Source organism: Rhinoderma darwinii, unplaced genomic scaffold (assembly GCF_050947455.1).
Source record: "Rhinoderma darwinii isolate aRhiDar2 unplaced genomic scaffold, aRhiDar2.hap1 Scaffold_69, whole genome shotgun sequence".
Taxonomy (NCBI): Eukaryota; Metazoa; Chordata; class Amphibia; order Anura; family Rhinodermatidae; genus Rhinoderma; species Rhinoderma darwinii.
The window spans coordinates 857,501-885,454 of NW_027464249.1; the positions used below are offsets into that span (position 1 = coordinate 857,501).

Consider the following 27,954-nt stretch of genomic DNA (forward strand, 5'->3'; position numbering starts at 1 on the left):
TGGAAGAAAGCAGCCATATTTTTATAACTCTGCACAGCTCCTGTTAGAAATAGTTAAAATAAAGTGGGGGGAGAAGGAGAAGAAGGGGAGAGGGAAAGAAGAAAGTAAAAAAAGGGAAAAAGAGGAACTCTGAGGTAAAAGATATCAAACTAGACTGAAAGGAGTCTGCTGGAGGTGCCAGATGGAAAGACATATTTCTGCCATGGGGACCAGATTAGTTGAAATGTATCTTGAAGGGGGGCTTCAGAGAGTGGGTTTTAACCCCTTCCCGCCCTATGAAGTGCTGTTGCATTGAAAAACTATGCAGTTCATCTTCGAATGCAGCGTCACAAAAACAAATTATTTAGTAAAAAATAAAACAATATAAATTTGGTATCGCCATAATCGTAACGACACGCAGAATCAAGTTATCATGCAATTCATGCCGCCCGATGAACACTGTAAAATCAAAACAGAAATGGCGGAATTACAGGTTTTTTGTTCAATTCACCCCACAAAATGTAGGTTTTTTTACATTGTTTTTTTAATACTTTATATGGTACATTAGGCCGCAGGGTAAATTCCACGTAAACAGCGCCATTTATGGGTTAACTGTTTAAATGATACCAGTTCAAGTGACCTTTATCGAAAAACACTATAAGACATTTTTTCCCAATTAACCTTTTAATTGGGGCTAGCATGTGTGATACTGTCTGCTAAGCCGTTGTATCTCAGCATATTATATGTGATACTGTCTGCTGAGCCGCTGTCTCCTATCAAGTAGCAGAGCTATCAGGTGTCATAGTCTTAGGGTTCACACGCAAAGTCAAAAATGGCTGAAAATTACAGAGCTGTTTTCAGAGAACCCAGCCTTTGATTTACAGCCGTTTTTGAAGCTGTAAACGTTTTTTGAGGTGTTTTTTTCTAGCTGTTTTTGGAGCTGTTTTTCCATTGACACAATGAAAAACATCTCCAAAAACGGCTCAAGAAGTGACATGCTCCTTCTTTTTACGTGCCGTTTTAAAATACAATAGGCAGATGTTTGAAGGCATTGGGCTACCGATTTTTCAGGCGTATTTGAAGGCGTTTACGCTCCGAAATACGCCTGAAAACACAGCGTGTGAATATACCCTTATAGATACGCTGTCTCAGATATATATATCTTTTTTTTTGTTTTTTTTAGGGGTGTGGGCAAAACACATGTCTTGTGGCACAAAACAGTCTGATTAGTGGGGGAGATACAGGGTCTGGCTTAGGCCTTTTGTTGCACACTCAATGTAAAATTGTACACTAGCTCGGAGCTGGCGTTGATTTCTGCTTTACATTACGCCCGTTACTGGCGTAAATGATAGTAAAATTGTCGGCCCTTTCCGCAAAGCGCCACACACTTTTCAAAAAAGTGCCAAAGGCAGCGAAAAGTGACCGAAAACTTTCCTGCACTTTTGGGATTTTTCTATGCCAGATAAGAGGGAAGAAGAAGAGTATTTGGATCCAGCGCTGCGTGCAGTTTAAAACGGAAGCAAATTCCAAGTTTAATGGTTCTTGATTTAAAAGATAGTCCAGAGGTATAAAGTCCAGGTGTGAAGGTAAGCGGGCGGTGATGTCCTCAGAGCCTACGCGTTTCGGACACTTCTGCGTCCTTAGTCTTGGCTGTAATGTCTGTCAGAGGCTTAGCAAGGTTAATAAATTCTCGTCTAAGGCTACAGACAGTAATACAATATCTTAATGCAAGGATCTGTACACTCAGTGTCTGACTGAGGTACCTTGGACCCACCAAAGGAAATAATTCTTGGGGGTCTACCCTTCAACTATATAGAAATAATTGAAACACTCTTAAATGTGTACTAAAAATGTGTGTTGTAAAACAAAGACCAGTATTCCCACCATATTGTGACATATATCAGTCCTACACAGGCATTCTGCAGACCATATAAGTGAATACAGTGCAGTGAAATTCAGTGACTCACATGTGACATCTTCTTAGATTGGAGTCGTTCACGTTCTCTTTTCTTCTTCAGCCGGCCCAGAACGCCATGATGACTTCTTCCAGTCTTCTTCATCTCCAATGCCCAAGCGTGAACCACAAGATATGTCATGAAAGTGTTGATGTAACCTAGATACCACGTGTAATGACGGGGTAGGGATACAGACAGGTGAGCCCTAATCTACCCGCCTCTCAGTCCCTGCCTACTTGCACGGCCCGTCCTAGGCGACGGCGTACAACTGGGCGACGGTCCCTACGCTCAATATGTGCACGACAGACAAACAGACAAGTGTACACAGAAGCTAAGGGAAATGGGGCAGTTGCCCATGGCAACACAGTGAACAACAGGCGTAGTGAACGAGTCGAGTCAAAACAGGAGTGTACCAGGTACCAAACACAGAGCAGGAGCGTAGTCAGTAAAGCCAGGGTCAAAATGAAGCAAGGTCAATAATAATAGCAGGAGCAGCAGAGCCAGAAAACAGGAAAGAATCACAGGCAAAGACAAGCAGGAAATGAAGGTATAAATAGACCGAGGCCGGGAGCTAGAACCGTCTGGCCAGGCTGTAATAGGTTCTTCCACTCCTGAGCCTACCAGCCTGAGTGGTAGCAGATCGAGTCACTCTATCAGACCTAGGAGCAGGTGCAGACTGATTAACCACGGGCGTCGACACAGAAGCTGTGTCTGGCAGATCCTTTACACCACGTTCCCGTGACCTAATGTACCACGTCACAGCGTATTCAAATCATGGAAGTGTCCAGTCTACATGACTACCGACTGTCATGGTGTGCAAACCAAGGATCAAAATGTTGACATATAACTAACTGACTCTAAACCTCATAGGGTAATTTTCTTTAGCTATTATACCAGGATGTAGGCGGAGGAGTAGGCTAAGAGAACGGAAAGTAGCCGAGGCGGGAGTTGGGCCAGAGTGAATATGACGCTTGACTGGGGTCTGGGGAGGGGAAGGGGAGAGAGACAGGTGGGAAGGTGGGAGCAGAGGGGCAACATGAAAAAAATTATTAAACTGAATCTACTGCTTTAAAACAGTCACTCACCAAGTTGAGGAGCTGGCCCCTGCATGGATCCCATTCCTTTCTACAAACCAATTAACGCTAATCATAACCTTGATGAGCGGCGGCTGCCCACTTTATTTTACTTTTGTGGCCAGGCCCCTGACAGTAGTACCAGCGGTACTACCCTGATGGCAGGCCTGTTTGCAGGAGTACTAGCCAACTACGTCACAGATAACCCAAGTTTCAAGACCATGCAAATTTATGGATTTTTGGCATCCCATGGAATATGGGAACAATAGGGAATTCTATCAGTAAGTATTCTGCCTGTTTGTTGGCTAATACTCCTGATCCAATTCCTTCTTCTAGCAGATTTTTTAAAGATTCCTTACATGCGTGCTTGGTTTCGCCACAAGTTTGCGATATGTCGATTCATTGTCTAAAATTGTATGAACGTGTCTGGGATATAAAGAGGAATCTAGAACAACTCCTGCTCCGTAAGATTTGGAGGACACAGTTATACGCTGGATACATGGTGAGCCCCTCTGTGTTTTCACCGTCAGCCCTTATGTGTACATAGTGAACCTTTTAGAAGGTTAATCTTTACCCGCTAAGGTGGAAGGGTTGGTTCCAATGCCTAGTTATGGTGGTGTCTGAGGAAATAAAGGTCCTTTTAGACGTCCCGATACTGACCATGAAAACCAGCACCAATCGACGATACAGCGTGTCACAAGGAGCAATCATCGTTAATGTATGGGGGCAAACAATCGTTACTACACCAGACCCCGCACCGATCTGCCAGTCCAGCTGCCTCCGGGCACTGGACAACACTGCCGGAAAGCAGATTGCTCAGATCACTGCATAGCAGCCGTTCGGCAGAACTGCAGCTCGGCCTCTATTCTTTGACCGGAGCCATCTACTTCCGGCAGTGTTGTCCGGTGCCCAGAGGCAGCTGGAGTGGTGGATCGGTGCGGGGTCTGGTGTAGTAACGATTGTTTGCCCCCATACATTAACGATGATTGCTCCTTGTGACACGCTGTATCGTCGATTGGTGCTGGTTTTCATGGTCAGTATCGGGACGTCTAAAAGGACCTTTATTTCCTCAGACACCACCATAACTAGGCATTGGAACCAACCCTTCCACCTTAGCGGGTAAAGATTAACCTTCTAAAAGGTTCACGCACCGATCATATACTGATGACCTATCCAGTGGATAGGTCATCAGTTGTCAGAACGTGGAAAACCCTTTTAAAGGGAAGGTGTCACGGAAATGTTTTTATATATATATATATATATATATATATATATATATATATATATATATATATATATATTTAATATTGCTTTTAGTATGTCATTAAAATAAATTGTATTTATTTGTGTTTTTTTGTTGTACTTTTTACTTTTTTCCTTCTTTTACTTCTCTATGGGGGCTGCCATTTTTTTTTCATCTCTGTATCTGTCCATTAACGACACATACAGAGATGGAATACGGCACATACATTCCCATAGAGAATGCGAACGGGAGCCGTTCCATTCACTATAGTGTATGCCGTCTGTGTGGGAACGGCGCATGCGCCACTCCCACACAGATCAAAAGAAAGGTCTTTAGTAGAGCGACATCCAGCGCTATTTTCATGTGGACCGGAAGCAACGGCCGGACAGTAAGATGACGACTTCCGGTCGCGGCTTCCGGCCATATGTTGAAGGCAGCGCAGATGCAAGGACTAGGAGCGGCAGGGCGGAGGCGGCGGCAGGAGCAGGTAAGTTATGTTTGTGTATGTGATGTGTGTGTGTATGTTAGTGTTATACTTTCTGCTGAGCACTGTATCTAATCTTCCTACACTGTGCATTCGCTCAGAAAATGGCGGCACACAGTGTAGGAGGTTTGAAGATTCAACCCCCTTCTTTCTCCTGGCACTAGGCAGGATAAAGGAGGGGGGATTCTGTGAGGACACTAGGGCGAGTGTGTCTACTACAAATTTGCAGCATAAGGCAATGAGGTTGCTTTACCACATGCCAATGCGGCAATTTTGAGAATTGCTCCCTCTAGTGACCAGCACATGGAAATGTTATAAATTAGAATCTAATTTATAATATTTCCTGAAAAAAATAAAATAAAATTTCTAGCGACACATTCCCTTTAATACTGGCGTTTCATACACCAGTCCTATTAAACAGTTTGCTGGAGTAAGATGCAACACATTTATTAACAGGCGAAAGACTCTTAATAAATGTGTCGCATCTTTTAGCTGCAACGCGGCCTGTCATCAGTACTTTCTACGTGCTTCGGCCTGCTGTACAGTTAAAGTAAATTTTTACAATTTATTTTATTGTCTGATTGGGGGGGCATACAGTCTGATTGGGGGGAGGTATGGGTCTGGCACGGACCTTTGCCTTGTTACGCCCCCCAGAGATAAATCTGGGCCGCACTATACATATAGATTTCTGCTATAATTTACATCAGTTACTGGCGTAAATTATTGTAAAATTGTTGGCCATTTCTGCTAAGCCCCGCTCATTTTTTGCCCCCTAAAATTTCAACATTTGCGCATTTTGTGAATTTTCTACGCTAGTAAACTGTTGTAGAAAGGTTAATATATTCCCCCCAAAGGCTACAGACCGTAATACAATATCTTAATGTAAGGATGTGTACACTTAATTGTGCAGCAACGCTTGTTGTCTCCATTCTATGTCAGAGTGGGAAGTAGATGTCCGGCCTTATGATTTTGTGATATGTGATAGACCCAGAATCCCAATCACCAAACCAAAGAATGCAAAATAAAGACACAAAACATTATAATTGGGTGTTAAATGGTCAAAACGTTTATTATATTATATGACCAAACCCAAAATGGCAAACCTCCGACTCACGAAGAGTCACCTTCCAGCACGCAGGAAAGGAAAAAAACCCCTGTGGGGGAAACCTCTAGGGAAACCATGGCTGTAGGATTGCCCTTCCTCTGGGCTTAGAAGGTGCCAAAATATAATTTGTAACAGAATTTGTACATTTTCTCAGATTTTCAAGGAAAGACATTACAATGAACGAACGACATAAAACACATAAATCGGCTGATCTGGTTGGCTAGGCGAATGTCTCTCTTCCTGGGCACCCATTAAAATGAATGGGTGATCCACGGATGAGACGGGTCCTCCAGATGCCTCCTTGTAGCCCCTGTCTCTGCTCTGGCTAATAGGGGGGGGATATCCTGCTGGAAACCTCCTCTATTACAGACAACCCATATGAAGAGGATGGCATCACTGTGATGAAGAAGTGCTCTTGGGTGAAGGGTTTCCCTGCTAGAACCTACAAATTACATCAGGTCGACATTGGTCGGGAAGTCAAGCTCAAGGTCCTCAGTCCCATCCAATATGGCGCTAAATGTGGCAGTAAAACCTTCTAATATGGAATCTTCTTTATGTCATAAACATTTGTGTTTATGACATCAGCGCATTCATCATCATTGCTACAGGAGTTTCTTACCACTGCCGCCTCGTTCATTGTGACATCACCCACAGTGGTCTGAAGTGTTAACCCTTTAATGACTGGCAGTGTACTTACCACAGAGGCCATAAAGCTGAATAGTACATATCAGCGGCCATAAAGGAAAAGGGATAATGCAGGGAGCATCTCCTCACAAGAACTATCCAGACAAAGAGTTCTCCAGGATAAGATAACTTGTCTGCTTTCTCCAAAAACCAGCACCACACCTGTCCATAGGTTGTGTGTGGTATTACAGCTCATTACCATTTACTTCAATGGAGCAAACCTGCAATACCAGATACAACCTGTGGATAGGTGTGGTGCTGTTTCTGGAAGAAAGCAGCCATATTTTTCTAATCCTGCACAGCCCCTGTTAGAAATAGTTCAAAAAAAGGGGGAGAGAAGAAATTAAAAAAAGGGAAAAAGAGGAACTCTGAGGTAAAAGAAATCAAACTAGACTGAAAGGAGTCTGCTGGAGGTGCCAGATGGAAAGACATGTTTCTGTCATGGGGACCAGATTAGTTGAAAATCTATGCAGTTCATCTTCGAATGCAGCGTCACAAAAACAAATTATTTTGTAAAAAAATTAAAAAGTGTTTTTATTGTGCAAAACTAGAAAAACTTTTACGTACATGTTGGTTCAGGAGTCCTGGTGGTCCTCCATGGGCTTTACCCATGTAGTGTTTGGAGACATGTTGGAGCTGTGGGGGGATGGTAGGTACACTTACTGACATCTGATGGGATTGTAGGCACATCGCACCATTTTGGTTGGCAATAAATGCTCTCTTCGAACATGCCCTCTCCGCTCCATTCTCTCCAGATCTATTTCTTTCCAGAAGAAGGTTCTCCTCCATTTATTCAGACTAGGTTGTGCCTAGACATTGGAAGTCTACAATTCCCCGGTACAAATCTAAATGTTTGGCCACATTCACTGATATTCAGAATCCAGCAACTCTGCCGATTGTTGAAGTAATCTCAGGCATTTTCTGAGTAGTTGACCGCTAACTCCCTCCACTCTGCTTCCTCGCTGTAGTGCCCGACCATTCAATTTTTTTCTTCTCTCTCTGTAATTGTCGTCTGTCTATTGCTTGTTGTTTTAACCTTTCTCATTGATAAAAGTACAGATTTGGTAAAGACGACGCTTACATTGTTTCCTAATTGTCTTTTGGTGAGCTGCATTTTTTTTACATTTTGTACTGCTTTATGGTTTTAATAAAGATTGAGCAGAGTTACTGCAGTTAAGCGGTGATAAATATTCCTCTACGTCCTGCTCCTGAGATGACCTCAGGGAGAACAGAAGCCTCCCATAAAGCAGAAGGAGACCGGGGTGGTGGACATTGTTAGGTAAAAGTTAAACAGACTTACCATCAGGGGTGCTCAGGGATATGCCGCTAATCCCCAAGTCAAGACTAGCTAGGAGGTCAGTGCTTCCTGAGCCCTGCTCACACCATAGTCAGGAGCCCCCCAGCTTGACTGTGTCTGATTTGGGACAGGTAGTGGCTCAATTACTGGCTGGTGTTAGAGAGGCTTTGGTGCAGCGTGAGGTCCCACCACCTGTGGTCCCCGTTGCTCCTTTTCCTGTGGCGGCGTGGTACGGTTCGGTATCTGGGGCTGCGGCGCTAGGTTCTAAAGTCACTGGGAGTGCTGGTGGGTCTGGCGCTCCTGTTGCGGTTCAACTGCATGGGGTTCGGTTAGCCAAATGTTTGTTTTGAGAGCTCCCTTAAGACGGAGGTTAGAGATCGTATTTGGCGTGATGAATATGTTGAGATTTTCTCTCTTTTGCCGTTAGAGAAATTAAATTTGAATAGAGGAATGTCTGACGAGAGTAAGGCTGGATTCACACGAGCACATTACGTCCGTAATGGACGGAACGTATTTCGGCCGCAAGTCCCGGACCGAACACACTGCTGGGAGCCAAAATAAGTGTCAGACAATATTAGCATCATACAATACAATACAATACAATACTGCTGTAGTACAGCGCCCTAATAATACAGTGTACTTAACACTAAATGAAATTTACTACATATTTCAAGGAGTTTTCCAGGAACATTTAAATGGGTTTATATGGCCACAAAACATTAAAAAAAAAAAAAAACCTTTACAATATACTGATGTTCTCCCTTCCAGGCTGTATCACGTGCTTGTATTGTCAGGTCAGTTTGATCGCTGTTGTATCTGATCCCATCAGAGGAAAGCAGGAAAAACCTTCCCACATCTCTCCCTTATGGAAAAGTTTTCCCTTCATTCCACTAATGGGAACCATATAAAAAATACACAATGCTCACATTGCCTAATACGACAGAATACATACAGGAGAAAATAAGAAAACAGCGTCTAAGCTTTACAATATAGTACCGGGGGGGATTGTGTACAAAAAGGAAAAATAAGTTGTACGGCCACCAAGACGAGCTGGAGATCCTTCAGCTTCAATTAGAGTATGTTCACATGTGGATTTTCACCACATTTTATTAAATTGGCATTAGAATTTTAGTGATCTGAATAGTAATCTGAAAATTGTTAACTGTTTTCCTGCCATTTTTTTTTCACTTTTCAAAGGTTTAATTTACAATTTTGCAAAAAAAAAGACGGACAAAAAAACTACAAAGCATGAAAAGCAAATAATAACACATTGAATTCTATTTAACCAACAAACCCAACCAGTCACACAGAGAAGCGTCCATTTCCTCATCTAAGGCTTCATTCACATCTGCATCAGGACTCTGTTCATGGGTTCCGTCGAACCTTTCCGTCAGAGGAACCCATGAACGGAATCCAAACTGAAACAAACAGAAACCATAGGTTTCCATTTGCATCACCATGGATTTCAATCAGGGGCGTAGCTAGAGGCTCATGGGCCCCGATGCAAAAATTCTTACTGGGCCCCCCCCCCCCGCAAACTTCTCATGGCCGACGGTCCGCAGCTTTCAGCTGCATCGCTGGGTCTCCTAAGTGACCCAACAATGCAGCACTAGCAGCCGGGGCGTCACTAAGGCTGGGTTCACACACACTATTTACGGACGTAATTCGGGCGTTTTAGCATTGAATTACGTCCGAAAATACGGCTCAAAAGCGTCGGCAAACATCTGCCCATTCATTTGAATGGGTCTTACGATGTTCTGTGCCGACGGTCATTTTTTTTTACGTGCCGCTGTCAAAAGGCGGCGCGTAAAAAAGTGCCTGTCACTTCTTCAGACGTAAATGGAGCCGTTTTCCATGGACTCCATGGAAAACCAGCTTCAATAACTTCCGTAATGGACGCAGCGAAAGACGCCTGCACATGCCATTACGGCTGAAATTACGGTGTTGTTTTCTCCTGAAAACAGCACAGTAATTTCAGCCGTAACGGACGCTGTCGTGTGAACATACCCTCAGGGCTTAAAATGTCAGGCAAATAGCCCCAATACATATGTGTCTGCCCCAAAAAAAAGTGTGTATATGAGACAGCATAGCATATCTATAGCACTACGACCCTATAAACTATGGATAGGATTAGATACAGTGGCTCAGCAGACAGTGTCACACATGATAGGATTAGATACAGTGGCTCAGAAGGCAGTATCACATGATAGGATTAGATACAGTGGCCCAGCAGACAGTATCACATATGATAGGATTAGATACAGTGGCTCAGCAGACAGTACCACACATGATAGGATTAGATACAGTGGCTCAGCAGACAGTACCACATATGATAGGATTAGATACAGTGGCTCAGCAGACAGTATCACACATGATAGGATTAGATACAGTGGCTCAGCAGACAGTACCACACATGATAGGATTAGATACAGTGGCTCAGCAGACAGTATCACACATGATAGGATTAGATACAGTGGCTCAGCAGACAGTATCACACATGATCGGATTAGATATAGGGCCCAGCAGACAGTATCATACATGGTTGGATTAGATACACAGCTCAGCAGACTGTATCACACATGATAGGATTAGATACAGGGCTCAGCTCGCTGACATTGCGGCTCCAGCGCTGGACCCAGGACAGGTAAGAATAACAATTTTGCTTCTTTTTGTGTTACTGATTATTTTTGTGTGTTTGTGTTTTTTTTACAGGTTCGGTTGTTGGACTTCGGACACGAGGACTTCAATGACGGCGTTTTTTTTATTCTCAATAAAATGGTTAATGGGGGTTGTGTTTTTTTATTTCAATAAAATATTTTTTCTATGTGCTTGTATCTTTTTAAACTTTATTATCACCGCCTTAGTAATGGCCGCCGGCTGATTGACAACACCCATTACTAAGGCAAGGCTTAATGTTAGCCGGTGCAGAGGCTAACACTAACCCCCATTATTACCCCGGTACCCACCGCCACCAGGAGTACTGGGAAGAGCCAGGTACGAACCAGTACCCGACCATCTGTAGTGACGGGCAGGCACCGGGGTGGCCGCAGGCTGGTAGTATTAGGCTGGGGAAGGCCAAAAACAGTGGCCCTTCCCACCCTTGTAATGCTGCCTGCTGCTGCTGTGTTGCATCTGGCTGGTTATGAAAATTGGGGGGGACCTGACATCGTTCTTTCCAATTATTATTATTTTTTTTTAAATGACGTGGGGTCCCCCCCATTTTCATAACCAGCCAGATACAATAAAGCAGCAGCAGGCAGCATCACCAGGGTAGGAAGGGCCACTGTTTTTGGCCTTTCCCCTCCTGATAATACCAGCCTGCGGCCACCCCAGTGGCCGACCATCACTACAGATGGTACCCGGCTCTTCCCAGCACCCCTGGTGGCGGTGGGTACCGGGGTAATAATGGGGGTTAGTGTTAGCCTCTGCACCGGCTAACACTAAGCCCCGCCTTAGCAATGAATGCTGTCAATCAGCCGGCGGCCATTACTAAGGCGGTAATAATATAGTTTAAAAAAAAACACAAAGACATAGAAAAAATATTTTATTGAAATAAAAAAAAACCCACACAGCCCTCATTAACCATTTTATTGACAATAAAAAAAAAGCCGTCATCGTAGTAGTCCTGGAATCCGCCGTAGTCCAACGACCGAACCTGCAAGAAAACACACAAAAAATGATTAGTAACACATGTGTTAGGGTATGTGCACACACACTAATTACGTCCGTAATTGACGGACGTATTTCGGCCGCAAGTCCCGGACCGAACACAGTGCAGGGAGACGGGCTCCTAGCATTATACTTATGTACGATGCTAGGAGTCACTGCCTCGCTGCAGGACAACTGTAATCATGTTTTCAGTACGGGACAGTTGTCCTGCAGCGAGGCAGGGACTCCTAGCATCGTACATAAGTATAATGCTAGGAGCCCGGCTCCCTGCACTGTGTTCGGTCCGGTACTTGCGGCCGAAATACGTCCGTCAATTACGGACGTAATTATTGTCTGTGCACATACCCTAAGGCTTAGATACAGGGCCCATGTGTGATACTGTCTGTGGGACCCTGTATCTAAGCCTACCACAAGGTAGGCTTAGATACAGGGTCCAGCAGACAGTAATCTTATACAGTATAAGATTACTGTGTGCTGGGGCCCTGTATCTAAACCTACAGTGTGGTAGGCTTAGATACAGGGCCCAGCAGACAGGATCACGCATGGGCCATGTATCTAAGCCTACCATGTGATTGGCTTAGATACAGGGCCCAGCAGACAGGATCCTGACAGACAGGATCCTGTCTCATGGGCCCCCTAAGCCTGATACATCGTAGGCTTAGGGGTTGTGCAGTCCCTAAACATTGATGGCCTATCCTCAGGATAGGCCATCAATAGCTGATGTGTCGCCCGGGACCCGCAAATCAGCTGTTTTGAAGGGGCCGCAGCACTCGTACGAGAGCTGCTTCCCCTTCATTTCACTACTCGCCCACACTGTGAATCGCCGACACGGAGTCACAGTGTGACCGGAATGAAGTGACCGGAATGAAGGGGAGCAGCTCTCGTACGAGTGCTGCGGCCACTTCAAAACAGCTGATTGGCGGGTCCCGGGAGTCAGACCCCGCCAGTCAGGGCTGAGTGCTAACCTTACCTTCCTCTTCGGCCGCGGCGGGAGTTCTGTAGTCTCGATGCTGTGCGCGGCGGCATAGCGCTGTGACGTCATGCGCTGCGCACAGCGCTTGACGTCAGGACCTCCGCTGCGATCCGGAACCAGGAAGGTAAGTAAAGTATGTTTGTTAGAAGAATTTTCCATACTTATCAATAATGATTCAAGTTTTCATCCCAATAAGAGTTTTATTCTCATCGATGAGGAGACAAGTCGAAATCAGCAGTTGTCTGCCTTCATTACATAATCATAGGTTTATATACACATATACCAACTGAAAACCGTTTGTGGCTTTCCTGTCATATGAAATGTTACACTTCAGAATGAGATTAGGCCACGTTGGACTTCCTCTGGAGATTGCAATCTTTATTAAGAAATCCAACCGACTTACACACTTAAGAATATAACATATTTAACCTTTTGTTAGCTAAAGCATTTTCTGAGAACCCTGCATGCACATTTAATATCTATTACATGAAGTAACAATAAATTTAAAATAAAACTATTCTAACATTCCCTCCTCTTATAAATTTATGTAGACATGTTCTGTAAGATTATCCAGGACAGGTTCTCTTCTTTTGAATCTCTTGGCACATTGTCTTTGTCACTGAGGTCTCAATTAATCTTTGGATCAATCCTCTTATGCAGAGTGTCGCATCGACAAACAGTCAATATACTGGCAACAACAGCAATGGTCATGAGTACAGATGTTACCAGGCCAGTCCATTTTCCAAACTACCCCTCACTCCATGAGGTGAAGATGTCATTTATTCTGGAGTTTTCCTGCAAGCTCTTCGGACAGGGAATTGAGTCCTTCCAATGCCTTGGTAATACTGCCATCAGGAGCTGTATTATTGGGAATAAAAGTACAACAGACATTTTGCAGACACCCCCTTTCTCTGCTAGTAACATATCCAGGGTTATTCTATTTCACCATGTCATTAAAGATATAGGTCCCAACTGATCTGCAATGCCCTTTATTGCATCTCTGGTAAAATTAACAAATCTCTGTTGATTGTAATAAATATAATAATCCAGTCGACATTCTTATTTATCGTAGACCACCAGAAAAGTACAGACTCGCAGCCTGATGCAATCTGATTTTGGGCCTTAAACTCATTTGCCCCCCCATAGGGTACTCGTACTTCATCTATGTATATTCTATGGTCAAAGGAACCTCCAGGGATAGACCGCTTATAGCGATTCAGCTAGTCTCCAGGGCGTTTACTCCTTCTCTGAAACTCAGGTGCTAAAAACAAGTGGAATGGCATCAGAAGCTGAACCAGAGCACAGCTTCCCTGCCACTTGGCCAGTAGCCTCCCCATAGCCACCAGAGATCAGTCCTTGCCCTTGTCTGGTTGGTAAACCAATTAGAGGAGTAATTACCATTATCGGTCTCAAAATTGTTCAGTGAGGTTCCCTACTTTCTTACCTTGCCCATTCCTCAGAAAGCAGGTGTAGTTGCCTGGGTAAGCCACTACTAAGGGAGGGATTTCATCTCTCCCCACAGGTGGGTACAATAAAGAGAATGTCTTACATAATTTATCACCTGGATTATATGATGCATTATATAAAGATAACACGCATTGCAGACCTTGTGGGTTCTCCTTATCTGATAGCCTGAAAGATATAGTAGCCGGATGTGGTCTGGCTTTTGCACAAGCGATACAGTTAGTTCTATTATTTTGGATTGCAGTGTATCTAATCCAGACTAACCATTCATGTTTATCACTGTAACCTGTTTCTAATGTCAATTTATCTTCATAAGTGAAGTTGGCCAGATAAACTTTACAGGGTAGGTCTATCTTTGTAACTAAAAAACTTTCAGTTGCAAGAAATGCCCTATAGGCCAGTACCTGAAACATCAATTCCTATATCATATAGTCCCTTATCCTTTTTATTAGGGTATTTACATAGATAGTACAAATGTATTTATCTGAATATGCTAGTTTGTGGGATGTGTTTCTATCCTTGCCTTGATCTACAACACAGAGCGGAAATCTATTTCATACATTGCAGTCTCACCTTCAGTGAAATTAAAATATTTAACTCTTTAAGCTAAGTCTTTAGGAAATCATACTCTGACCCTGTGTCCCAGGGATCCCATACCTTTGGTTGACACACCTTGGACCCCCATAGAATACCTAGAATAACTAATAACATTTTGCCCTGTCTCCTCCCAGGCTCTGGATGTTTTCTTCGCTGAAGTTTGAGACCAGTCACTTCTAACAAATGACCACCCTTTGTAATCAGTCTCTTATAGCCTAGGAGGATAGTGGCAATTCCCTAACTACCTTACAGTGTGATAAGTGTATCCTAGAGGTACATTCGGCTATCTGTACGGCCCCGTAGGTGTGGTAAGCAGAACCTGATATGATCTTTTTCAATGAAAATAATATCCAATTTCCTGGCTTCACAGGTTCAGGTTCAAGTATAGGTACACCTGGAATACAATTAGAGATAGAAACTTCCTTGTTGGTTAGCATTTTTGCCATATATTCAGCAAGTGTAAAATCAAACTCTTCATCCATCCTAGAGAATGGATGTAACTGTGGTATTAAAAATAGTCTACCCATTTGGTGAATACAGCAATAATCACTAAACAAAATTTCTTCTCTTTGGGTTTCGCATAGGAACTAATGTCAAAAATAACTATTTTAATAACATGCGAAATCAGCATTAATATACTTGTCTTAAAGAAACAATATCTTTCTTATTCACTACATAAGAACAAGATGGGGTCTCCAGACAAGATGGCTGCTGCACAAAATAAATTAATCTAAACATTATTTTAATCACTTTCATATTTCCCACCTTTTGTTTATTTGAGGACATTTTGTACCCAAGCCAGGTACTTAAAATAGGGCTTATCCCCCTTACGGACTTTATTTTCTTAGCTTGCTCTATCCTGCATAAGGCCAAAAAGGTCTATACAGTGGCAACAGGTTGAGCCAACTACTTGGCAAATGCCCCTTTGGGCAGAATTCAAAACATAAAACACGTAATCTGTGCCAGTTTCCAATCTGTTGGCCACTTTCTCTATATTATGAGCATTCTTTACTGCTAAACCTACTAATATTGGCAATAATCCAAACTTCTCCCCCACGGTACATATTGGTCATAATTGTTGCACTGTCACTTACTGTCCTAATGGGACTTTTACCCCTGCAGATATAACAGGTCGTGGGCAGCATCTTTCTCAAACCTAAAGACATACAGGTCACATGACCTCCGGGCTCTCATTGCTGCCATGTACTTCTTACATATGAGTGACAACAACCAGTGACCTTCACCTCTTACCTCAAGTTGTTATTCACAATACCGTGACATGTTATATACATTATAATTATAAACCTCAGACAATATAAACAACAGGGTCTCAACTAAGAAAATAATTCTATCACCAATCTCATGCTATCAGCTCTCATGTTTGGGTCTCATCAGTTCATTGACAAGTCTTGTACATCAAATCAAACAAACACCTTTATATGAGAGAAACTTCTCTGTCCCTCTGGACAGGGCACATAGATAATATGTAGTTACTGGGTACATTTTATGTCACACATGTTGTTACCCTTTTCAGCAGGATTTGTACCTTAATCTGAGCTTATTACCTGTAACATCTACTCACAGAAATATTCATAGATACCATAGATACCATAATATTCACAGATAGTTTATCTGACAAGTGTCTCAAGCCAAATTTTTTCAAATCAACACCCTTATACATATACCTAATATCTTAGGAAGCAAAAACAACTTCAATGAAATCCATACAAATGTGTTAGAATGGATATTGTGGATTTGGGAACTGTTCTCTTTTTGGTCTTACATTCCCCTGTGAATTATATTTGGCGCATGTTAAACAAGCTAAACTAAATTTTTTTTTTAGAGTAGTTAGTAAAGCCATATGCCATGAACACTTTAGATATGATCTCTACCATCCCCCCTGTTGAGACATGGCTTGTCCGATGGCTCAATATAACTGCACATCTGAATAAGTTGCTGGGTAGGATGTATTTGTTCTTGGAAGATCCATCTACAAACAGTATGAGATCACTATCTAGTAGTGGAATGTCTTTAAGATCTGATCTTGTTAACACTCTTTCTGCTATGGAGGATCGGCAATCATGTGGTTCACCATCCTCCGCAGTAGACATCAAGGTCGAAAAATTTAAAGTGGTACATCTTTCTATCATAAATAACACTAATGTGAAGCTCTTATAGCTTCTGCGGTGGCTGCAACTTATTGAACACATGGAGGTAAGGCTCTAGCTACAGGGTCGAGTTTTGATGAGTAGTAAGCTAGAGGTCTATCCTTTCCCCCATACTCCTGTGTTAGCACTGAAGTCATGTATCCATTTTTACAATCTACAGTTTGAATTAAAAAAAAATTCTTTGTTGTTTTTATTAAATCAGTTAGTCCAAGCACTGAAGATCCTACAAGAACCTGTTTTATCTGAAAAAAAAATGCCTCTTCATAAATCAAAGACATCAATGGTCCTGTAATATCAGCATATCCAACTCCTGCAGAAGTTAGTCATACACAAAAAGGACATCATTTGTTTTTTTGTCAGAGGTTTCGGTGCTTGGAGTATTGCTGACTTTCTTCCTTCATCTAGATGTTTACCTTCATGGATAATATGGTGTATGGAATGCCTGTGTGATGCCGAGGCTAGTAAGTATATGCCCTAATACTTCTCCTATGAAGTGGGTTCTTCTGTCACTCTCGATTACTTCAGGACCCCATATCAGCATACTACTTCACTGAGTATTTTCCTAGCAGTGTTTTTAGCTATGTTTTTTGGTTACTGGCCATGCCTCAGGCCAATTTGAAAACATTTCAATAGATACAAGGACATATTCATATACACTCACCTCGGGTAGCTGTATGTAGTCCACCTGCAGTCGCTGGAAGAGGTAATCAAGGCAAGGCGTGTGCTTACTGGGTGTTTTTATCATTTTTCCGGGGTTGTGTCTGACGCATGTCAGGCAACCCTCTACATGTTGAGCAGCTGCGTTCTGAAATCCAGGTGCAAACCAGTGTTGTATTGGTTTGCCTGCTGCAGTCAGAAAGCCTCTTGCACCATATTGTGTCATAATCGTGTGAGACTCCAAAGGTGTACCTCGAGTCTATATAGACATTCACCCTTTTACCTGTGCCCAACTTACATGCTTCTGCGAGTGCCATGAGTTCTGCCTCCTGGGCAGAGCTGCTGGAGGGCAGTGACTTTTTCAACACTGTCTTACCTTCCTGGACTACTGCATACCCGGTGATGAAATGTCCTGTCTGCTCATTCCAGTATCTGGATCCGTCTACAAAATACTGAACATCATAGTTAGTCAGAGGTACATCAGTGACACCTGGTAACCCTTGGGCGTCAAGTTACATTAAACTGTGACAATCAGACTCATGTTCCATATCAACCAAGACATTGTCATTTGCAAGTTTGTAGATTTAAGGAAGCGGTATTTATAACTTTAAAACCTGATTTTATATAGCTAACTTAATTAATTAAAAAGTCAGTCTATTTACACAATCTTGTACTTTAGTTCAATGTTCTAGGACTTTTTACACACTAATTTTACATATAATAATAATAATTTGAAATTCAATTAATTCAGTTCTTAATCTGGATTGAGAAAAACATCTCACATCAAACAGTACACAATTTCATTTCCTCCCCAGACTAGTCTGCAACACACACGCTGTATACACGTCTACATCATACTTCTTGTTATCATCCACCTTACTCATTGCAATGTACCTATCTGTATTACTCTTTATCACTACTACAGTCACTATTATTGAATGCTATTATTTTATGCACATGCTATACATATCAACATTTATTGACACACTCTTCTATAGTTCTGCTTTTCCAATCATTTCATGGTCTTTCAACCAGCCAGCATTGTGTTCTATGAAAGTTTTTCATCTTGAACTATATAAACAACCTTCTTTAACATTCCTTATCATTTTAACATTCTGTCAACCTTCTACCTTGTTCCCCTTTGTGAGAATCTTCCAACCGTCGTCTTACACAATCAAAACCACACTTCTCTTTTTCCTTCACTAAATTATAACATTCAATTACCCTCAAAGTCCTTTTAAATCCAAATTTGCCACACCTTTATCATCATCATCATTGTACATTCACCACATCTAATTTGTGCATATACTTAACATCCCCTTCTAAAGGAATATTTAATACTTTTTAACACAAACAACCACATGTTACAAGCAGTGTCCTTTTGAAAGGAAATCTAATTTAGCAATTTTAGTATATGTCTCTCTATTTATTTAATGGACACCTAAATAGTTTATTTTTTCTTTTTTCTAGAATAGGAATCTTACGAGCACTTTTAATATGAAAAGATTTGATTAACTTTGTATCCTTTATCAATTATTTTGACTATTCTATGATCTGACTCTAATTTGATCTCATTCAAAGAGTCTTGTAGAATTTTGATGGTCAGTTGGGAATATTGAATAACAGTGTTTGCTGCACCAAAACGTTATTCTCCCTGGACTGTAGGACTCGCTGCACTCTACACGCCTAGAGCTGCTTACCAAAACACAGTCCCAAGACAGTAATGTCGCTCACCCAAGGTGACCACGACGAGGAAATGTCAAACACTGTCTCAACTCTCACTTTTACCACATTTAGACAAGACACATGATTAACGATTAACAAACAGACAAATTCGATATGAATAACAAAACCTACTATCATATTCTATATTTCTGTATAACTCATATATCTTGACCACAAGGTATTTTCACCAAAGTTTCACAGAACACACACAAAACACAACAATATTTACAAGTATTATGCTGATCAGTCATATACTTCATGTTCCTGGGTGTTTTAACAGTATTTTTCCTACTGATTTGTCCCTGTAACAATTTTACAAAGGACCATTCCTAATTGGACTCCCTTATACACACAGGGTTTTATTTATTTAACCCTCATACATTCATTCTTCACAGTCAAGGAGTCTCATATATGTTTCATCTAGAACAACCATTTCTTTTAACTGCACCAAAGAAATACTTGATTACCTTAAAACTTCTGGTGTCAGGGGCGTCCAGAGACAATAAGAGGCTGGTCAGACCAGCAGCAGATGTCCTGGATGAGTCTTTACACCACAGTTTGAAAGTCTTTATCTTTCTTTAACTTTGGATTTAGTTTATCTCAATCATTCAATACTTTTAGTCACGATCTTAAACTTTATAAAACAAATAATCCTAATACTCTAACAAATAATTCTAATACTCTATAAGAAACAATCATAATACTCTATAAGAAATAATCATAATACTTAATCTATAGGAGATCCTCCAAATCTCCAAGTACTTTATCTTTTACGTGCTGCACGGAGTTATTTATTACCTGTAGCCTTCTCACATAGGCTATGGACTACTAACCTCGAGAACCGCTATTCCCAGGTTTTTATATTAAGACCTCTGCTTAATATAACTAAGACCCAGTCTCAGTACCTAAGTTCCAACTCAGGTTTTTTACGTTATCTTTTTTTTTTGTTTTTTTATCACATAACCTTATAACATCTAAATATGAAAAATAATAAAAACACATATATACAAAATTATATTACCGTTATTCAGATGAAAACTCGAATCCTCAATTCTCCTTACTATGTTCTTTTAAAAACCGTCATTCCACACCTCGTCCCTCCGTATGACTGGCCTCTTTTTAACGGTAATTTAACCGGAGGTCTTTGAATTAAGTGAGTATTTTGATGACTCACCCCGTGCACGGTGTACAGTCCTCGGGTGGACGAGGGTCTGGAAATATTGGTTTCCGGCTTCGAAGGACCAAGATGTTAGAAGAATTTTCCATACTTATCAATAATGATTCAAGTTTTCATCCCAATAAGAGTTTTATTCTCATCGATGAGGAGACAAGTCGAAATCAGCAGTTGTCTGCCTTCATTACATAATCATAGGTTTATATACACATATACCAACTGAAAACCGTTTGTGGCTTTCCTGTCATATGAAATGTTACACTTCAGAATGAGATTAGGCCACGTTGGACTTCCTCTGGAGATTGCAATCTTTATTAAGAAATCCAACCGACTTACACACTTAAGAATATAACATATTTAACCTTTTGTTAGCTAAAGCATTTTCTGAGAACCCTGCATGCACATTTAATATCTATTACATGAAGTAACAATAAATTTAAAATAAAACTATTCTAACAATGTTACTATAGTAACAGGGGCCCGCGGCCCGAGTTACTATAGTAACTTTTTATTGATGTGGTGCGGGGGGCCGTGGGCCCCCCTGGCTTCGGGGCCCGGTCGCAATTGCGACCGCTGCGACCCCTATAGCTACGCCAGTGATTTCAATGGTGACGGATCCGGTGCAAATGGTTTCCGTTTATCACCGTTGTGTGAGGGTTCCATCGTTTTGACAGAATGAATAGCACAGTCGACTATGGTATTTATTCCGTCAAAATAACAGAACCCTTACACAACGGTGACAAATGGAAACCATTTGCACCGAATCCGTCACCATTAAAATCAATGGTGATGCAAACGGAAACCTATGGTTTCAGTTTGGAGTCCGTTCATGGGTTCCTCTGGCGAAAAGGTCAGACGGAACCCATGAACGGAGTCCCAACGCCGATGTGAACGAAGCCTTAGTTATAAGGATAGATAATGATTTCCTTCACATTTGAGCTACAAGTTACGTAGCCGTTTCTTTCAGCTTAACCCATCGGGACCAAATCTTTTCTAATTTGTAGGGACATTTCCTACTCATATATAAAATGTTATACAGGAGGACATATTTATTGACAAGTTGTAACTAATGAGAAAGGGCAGGGGGGAAGGGTCTGTGGATTTCCAGGTCATATTTCCCTGTGTTTTTTAAATGTTGTAAGAATCCTCGAAGGAAACACCACGTTTGTTACATATCGTATAATATGTCCCTGAAAAAATCTGAGAGCTCAAAATATGCATGAAAAGATTTAGGCCTCGGTCACACAGTGTAGAACATGCACTTCTGTTAAATACAGGATTGCTGACAACATGTTGCCAACTGCAATTTCGCCATAGCAGTTTCTTCTGGGGCCAGTGTGAGGAATGGGGGAAACCATTTTGTCCATTTTGCTGCAGGTGGAGAGAGACTTTTTCTGTTATTTGCCCCTTGTCCTGAGCTCAGGAGGTTCTTAATTCAAATGAGACAAGCAGCCGATCAAACTGAGAAACCAGTGAACCAGTCCAAACCAGTGTAGAAGTGTCTGAAAATAATCCTCTCCACTGTCACCTTCAGACTGTCCGACCACAATGGTGAGGATATGCGTAGCAGCAGCCGCAGGTGGGCATGGATTATAAACTTATAGTTGATGATACTTTTGATTGTTGTGTTTTTATTTACAAGTTGAGCACCAAGCGCGTCACCTATGTAAACATGTATGCCACCTATGTAAACGTGTATGTGTATATCATTTCAGTGCTTTGCTGCCATCTAGTGAACAAACTGCATAAATAGTTTGTGTAGTGCTGTTGTGTTATGTGTGCAGGACCTGTGATCACATGACCAGAGAGGCAAATTCTCAAATTCGTGCAGGTGCTGCACAGCTACTCAAGTAGGGGAGAAGCTGAATCTTTATTTAACAGGAGTTTAGCACCATATTTAAATATGCAATATTTAAAAAACAAATCGACATAAAAGTCATCAAACTGCATATTATGAGAGGAAAATGACTGTTATGATATGTCGTTGATATATACATTGTGTATTAACCCCTTCCCTCTTTAGCCACTTTTGACCTTCCTGACCGAGCCTCATTTTTCAAATCTGACATGTGTCACTTTATGTGGTAATAACTCCGGAATGCTTTCACCTATCCAAGCGATTCTGAGATTGTTTTCTCGTGACACATTGGACTTTAAGTTACTGGCAAAATTTGCTCGATATGTTCTGTATTTAATTGTGAAAAACACCAAAATTTAGCGACAATTTGCAAAAATTAGCATTTTTCTCAATTTAAATGTATCTGCTTGTAAGACAGGCAGTTATACCACCCAAAATTGTAGCTAATTAACATCACCCATATGTCTACTTTAGATTGGCATCGTTTTTTGAACATCCTTTTATTTTTCTATGACCTCACAAGGCTTAGAACTTTAGCAGCAATTTTTCACATTTTCAAGAAAATTTCAAAAGGCCATTTTTACAGGGGCCAGTTCAGTTGTGAAGTGGCTTTGAGGGCCTTATATATTAGAAACCCCCAAAAAGTCACCCCATTTTAAAAACTTCACCCCTCAAAGTATTCAAAACAGCATTTAGAAAATGTCTTAACCCTTTACACATGTCACAGGAATTAAAGCAAAGTAGAGGTGAAATTTACAAATTTCAGATTTTTTTACAGAAATAAATTTTTAGTACAGTTTTTTTTATAACACAGAAGGTTTTACCAGAGAAATGCAACCCAATATTTGTTGCCCAGTTTCTGCAGTTTTAGGAAATATCCCACATGTGGCCGTAGCGTGCTACTGGACTGAAGCACCGGCCTCAGAAGCAAAGGAGCACCTGGTGGATTTTGGGGCCTTATTTTTGTTAGAATAAATTTTAGGCACCATGTCAGGTTTGAAGGGCTCTTGCGGTGCCAAAACAGTCAAAATCCCCCAAAAGTGACCCCATCTGGGAAACTACACACCTCAAGGAAATTATCTAGGGGTGTAGTGAGCATTTTGACCGCACAGCTTTTTTACAGAAATTATTAGAAGTAGGCCGTGAAAATTAAAATCAACATTTCTTCAAAGAAAATGTAGGTTTAGCGATTTTTTTTCTCATTTTCACAAAGACTAAAGGAGAAAAAGCACCGCAAAATTTGTAAAGCAATTTCTCCAGAGTAAAATAATACCCCACATGTGGTAATAACCGGTTGTTTGGAGACACGGCGAGGCTGAGAAGGGAAAGAGCGCTATTTGGCTTTTGGAGCTCAAGTTTAGCAGGAATGGTTTGCGGAGGCCATGTCACATTTACAAAGCCCCTGAGGGGACAAAACAGTGGAAACCCCCCACAAGTGACCCCATTTTGGAAACTACGCCCATTGAGGAAATTATCTAGGGGTATAGTGAGCGTTTTGACCCAACAGGTTTTTTGCATAAATTATTGGAAATAGGCCCTGAAAATGACAATCTAAATTTTTTCAAAGAAAATGTAGGTTTAGCTAATTTTTTCTCATTTCCACAAGGACTGAAGGAGAAAAAGCACCGTAAAATTTGTAAACCAATCTCTCCCGAGTAAAACAATGCCCCACATGTGGTAATAAACGGTTGTTTGGAGACACGGCAGGGCTGAGAAGGGAAAGAGCGCTATTTGGCTTTTGGAGCTCAAGTTTAGCAGGAATGGTTTGCGGAGGCCAGGTCACATTTACGAAGTCCCTGAGGAGACAAAACAGTGGAAACCCCCCACAAGTGACCCCATTTTGGAGACTACACCCATTGAGGAAATTATCTAGGGGTATAGTGAGCTCTTTGACCCCACAGGTTTTTTACAGAAATTATTGGAAGTAGGCCCTGAAAATAAAAATCAACATTTTTTCAAAGAAAATGTAGGTTTAGCTTATTTTTACTCATTTGCACAAGGACTGAAGGAGGAAAAGCACCACAAAATTTGTAAAGCAATTTCTCCCGAGTAAAACAATGCCCCACATGTGGTAATAAACGGCTGTTTGGAGACACGGCTTGGCTTAGAAGGGAAAGAGCGCTATTTGGCTTTTGGAGATCACATTGAGCAGGAATGGTTTGCGGCGGCCATGTCACATTTGCAAAGCCCCTGAGGGGAAAAAACAATGAAAACGCCCAAAAAGTGACACCATTTAGGAAACTACACCTCTTGAGGAATTCATCTAGGGGCGTAGTGAGCATTTTGACCCCACAGATGTTTCATAGAATTTATTAGAATTGGGCAGTGAAAATAAAAACAATCCTTTTTCTTCAATAAGACGTAGCTTTAGCGCAAATTTTTTCATTTTCGCAACAAATAAAGGAAAAAAAGAACCCAGCATTTGTAAAGCAATTTCTCCCGAGTACGGCAATACCCCATATGTGGTCATAAACTGCTGTTTGGGCACACGGCAGGGCTCAGAAGGGAAGGACCGCCATTTGGAGTGCAGATGTTTCTGGATTGGTTTCTGGGCGCCTGTGGGCCCAAAACAGTGGAAAACCCCCAGAAGTGACCCCATTTTGGAAACTACACCCCTCAATGCATTTACCTACGGGTGTAGTGAGCATGTTAACCCTGCAGGTGTTTTGTAGAAATTAGTGTGAACTCGATGTTGCAGAGTGAAAATGGGATTTTTTCCACAGATATGTGGACAATATGTGGTGCCCAGCTTGTGCCACCATAACGAGACAGCTCTCTAATTATTATGCTGGGTTTCCTGGTTTTAGAAACACCCTACATGTGGCCCTAATCTCTTGCCTGGACAGTCGACCAGGCTCAGGAGTGAAAGCGTACCATGTAAAATTGAGGCCTAATTTGGCGATTTACAAAGTATTGGTTCACAACTGCAGAGGCTCAGATGTGAAATAATAAAAATAAACCCCTGGGAAGTGACCCCACTATGGAAACTGCACCCCTCAAGGCATTTATTAAGGGGTGTAGTGAGCATTTTCACCCCACAGGTCTTTTCCATAAATGAATGCGCTGTGGATGGTGCAAATTAAAAATTTATATTTTTCCCTAGATATGCCATTCAGTGGCAAATATGTCGTGCCCAGCTTATGCCACTGGAGACACACACCCCAAAAATTGCTAAAAGGGTTCTCCCGGGTATGACGATGCCATATATGTGGAAGGAAACTGCTGTTTGGGCACGCTGTAGGGTTCAGATGGGAGGAAATGCCATTTGGCTTTTGGAGCGTGGATTTTGCTTGGTAGTAGTTTTGTTTGGAGTCTTACTGGTGTTTCCGTTTATAATGTAGGGCATATGTAAGCCGGGCTGAGTATATAAGGGGCATAGTCAGGTGGTATAATAACGGGGTAAAAAAAAACAATAAAATAATCCATAGATGTGTGTTACGCTGTGAAGCAATCCTTTCTGCACAGGCCGGTGACGCACTGATATATGGCGTCCTTTATTATCCCCCTTTTGGTCCACACTCCGCGCCTTTGTAGTTTGGGGAATTTTGCTGGGAAAGTGTTGTCCTGGTATAATACGGGCACCGTCGCTTACAGCGGATATGTTTGGGCCCTCCCTTTCCTGGTTCCCTAATTTTAGGTCCTTGCTAAATCGCCTCTTCAAACTGAAGAAATGTTCCCCTCGGGCACAACTGCATATTTTTTTATTTCCTGACTTATTAGAGCCATAACTAATTTTATTTTTCATAGACGTAGCGGTATGAGGGCTGGTTTGTTGCGGGACGAGCTGTAGTTATTATTGGTACCATTTTGGGGTACATGCGACTTTTTGATCACCTTTTATCCTATTTTTTGGGATGCCAGGTAAACCAAAAAACGCAATTCTGGCACAGCTTTTTTCGTTTTTTGTATACAGCGTTCACCATGCGTTATAAATTACATGTTAACTTTATTCTGCGGGTCAGTACGATCCCGGCGATACCTAATTTATAGAACTTTTTCATGTTTTACAACTTTTTGCACAATAAAATTACTTTTGTAAAAAGAATGTATTTTTTCTGTCGCCAAGTTGTGAGAACCATAACTTTTTTAATTTTTTGTCGACGGAGGTGTATGAGGGCTTGTTTTTTGCGGGACGAGCTATAGTTTTTATAGGTACCATTTTTGGATACGTGCGACTTTTTGATCACTTTTTATTCTAATATTTGTAGGGCAAAGTGACCAAAAAACAGAAACTCTGGTAATGTTTTTTACGTTTTTTTTTTACGCTGTTCACCGCGTGCAATAAATAATATAATATTTTGATACCTCCGGTCGTTACGGTCGTGGCGATACCAAATACATATGGTTTATTAATATTTTTCAATAATAAAGGACTTGATAAGAGTAAAAGGGGGATTGTGTTTTATTTGATTACTTGAAACTTTTACTGTTTTCAAACTTTTATTTTGTGCACTTTTTTTTACACTTTTTTATACTTTTTTTACACTTTTTCTCAAGTCCCACTAGGGGACTTGAAGGTCCAACGGTCAGATTTTTTTTTTTCTAATACATTGCACTACCTATGTAGTGCAATGTATTAGATCTGTCAGTCATTCACTGACAGCAAGCCGATTAGGCTTCGCCTCCCGGCGGGGCCTAAATCGGCTTCCGTAATGGCAGAGCAGGAGACCATTGTGTCTCCTGTTGCCATAACAGCAGTCGCCAGTCCCGATTGCCTGTCAGGGCTGGCGATCTGCTAGTAACCGCTACGATGCAGCAATCGCTTTCGATTGCTGCATCGAAGGGGTTAATGGCAGGGATCGGAGCTAGCTCCGGTTCCTGCCGTTACAGGTGGATGTCAGCTGTACAGTACAGCTGACTTCCACCGCTGATGACGCCGGATCAGCTCCTGACCCGGCGCCATCTTGCCGGCAGCTACGGAAGCCGATCAGGCTCCGCCGCCGGGCGGATCTTGACCGGCTTCGGTGCTAGGCAGACCGGGAGGCCAGTATTAGGCCTCCGGTTGCCATTGCAGCCACCGGAACCCCGGCAATTTCATTACTGGGGTTCCGATGAGCTGCAAACACCTTAAGTGCAGCGATCGCGTTTGAGCGCTGCACTTAAGGGGTTAATGGCGGGGATCGAAGCTAATTTCGGTCCCCGCCGTTACAGCCGGATGTCAGCTGTAAGATACAGCTGAGATCCGGCGATGATGGCACCGGCTCAGCTTCTGAGCCGGTCCCAAACATTCGGCGTATAGGTACGTCAATGCTTTCCATGACGTACCTATACGGCAAATGTCGGGAAGGGATGGTCTCCTGCTCTGCCATTACGGAAGCCGATTTAGGCCCTGCCGGGAGGCGAAGCCTAATCGGCTTGCTGTCAGTGAATGACTGACAGATCTAATACATTGCACTACATAGGTAGTGCAATGTATTAAAAAAAAATAAATCTGACCGTTGGACCTTCAAGTCCCCTAGTGGGACTTGAGAAAAAGTGTAAAAAAAAGTATAAAAAAGTGTAAAAAAAAGTGCAAAAAATAAAAGTTTGAAAACAATAAAAGTTTCAAGTAATCAAATAAAACACAATCCCCCTTTTACTCTTATCAAGTCCTTTATTATTGAAAAATAACAATAAACCATATGTATATGGTATCGCCACGACCGTAACGACCGGAGGTATCAAAATATTATATTATTTATAGCACGCGGTGAACAGCGTAAAAAAAACCCGTAAAAAACGTTACCAGAGTTTCTGTTTTTTAGTCACTTTGCCCTACAAATATTAGAATAAAAAATGATCAAAAAGTCGCACGTATCCAAAAATGGTACCTATAAAAACTATAGCTCGTCCCGCAAAAAACAAGCCCT

At 41.8% G+C, this 27,954-nt stretch overlaps 1 long non-coding RNA gene across 1 annotated transcript; it reads right to left on the bottom strand.

Moving 5' to 3' along the window:
* Window positions 1-12,642: 12,642 nt before the first annotated feature.
* Window positions 12,643-18,755, bottom strand: LOC142728754 (uncharacterized). The gene is made up of 2 exons (XR_012877741.1): window positions 17,353-18,755; window positions 12,643-13,320 (listed from the first exon to the last, which is right to left on the bottom strand). It is a non-coding gene; the product is annotated as an uncharacterized LOC142728754 (long non-coding RNA).
* Window positions 18,756-27,954: the final 9,199 nt, after the last annotated feature.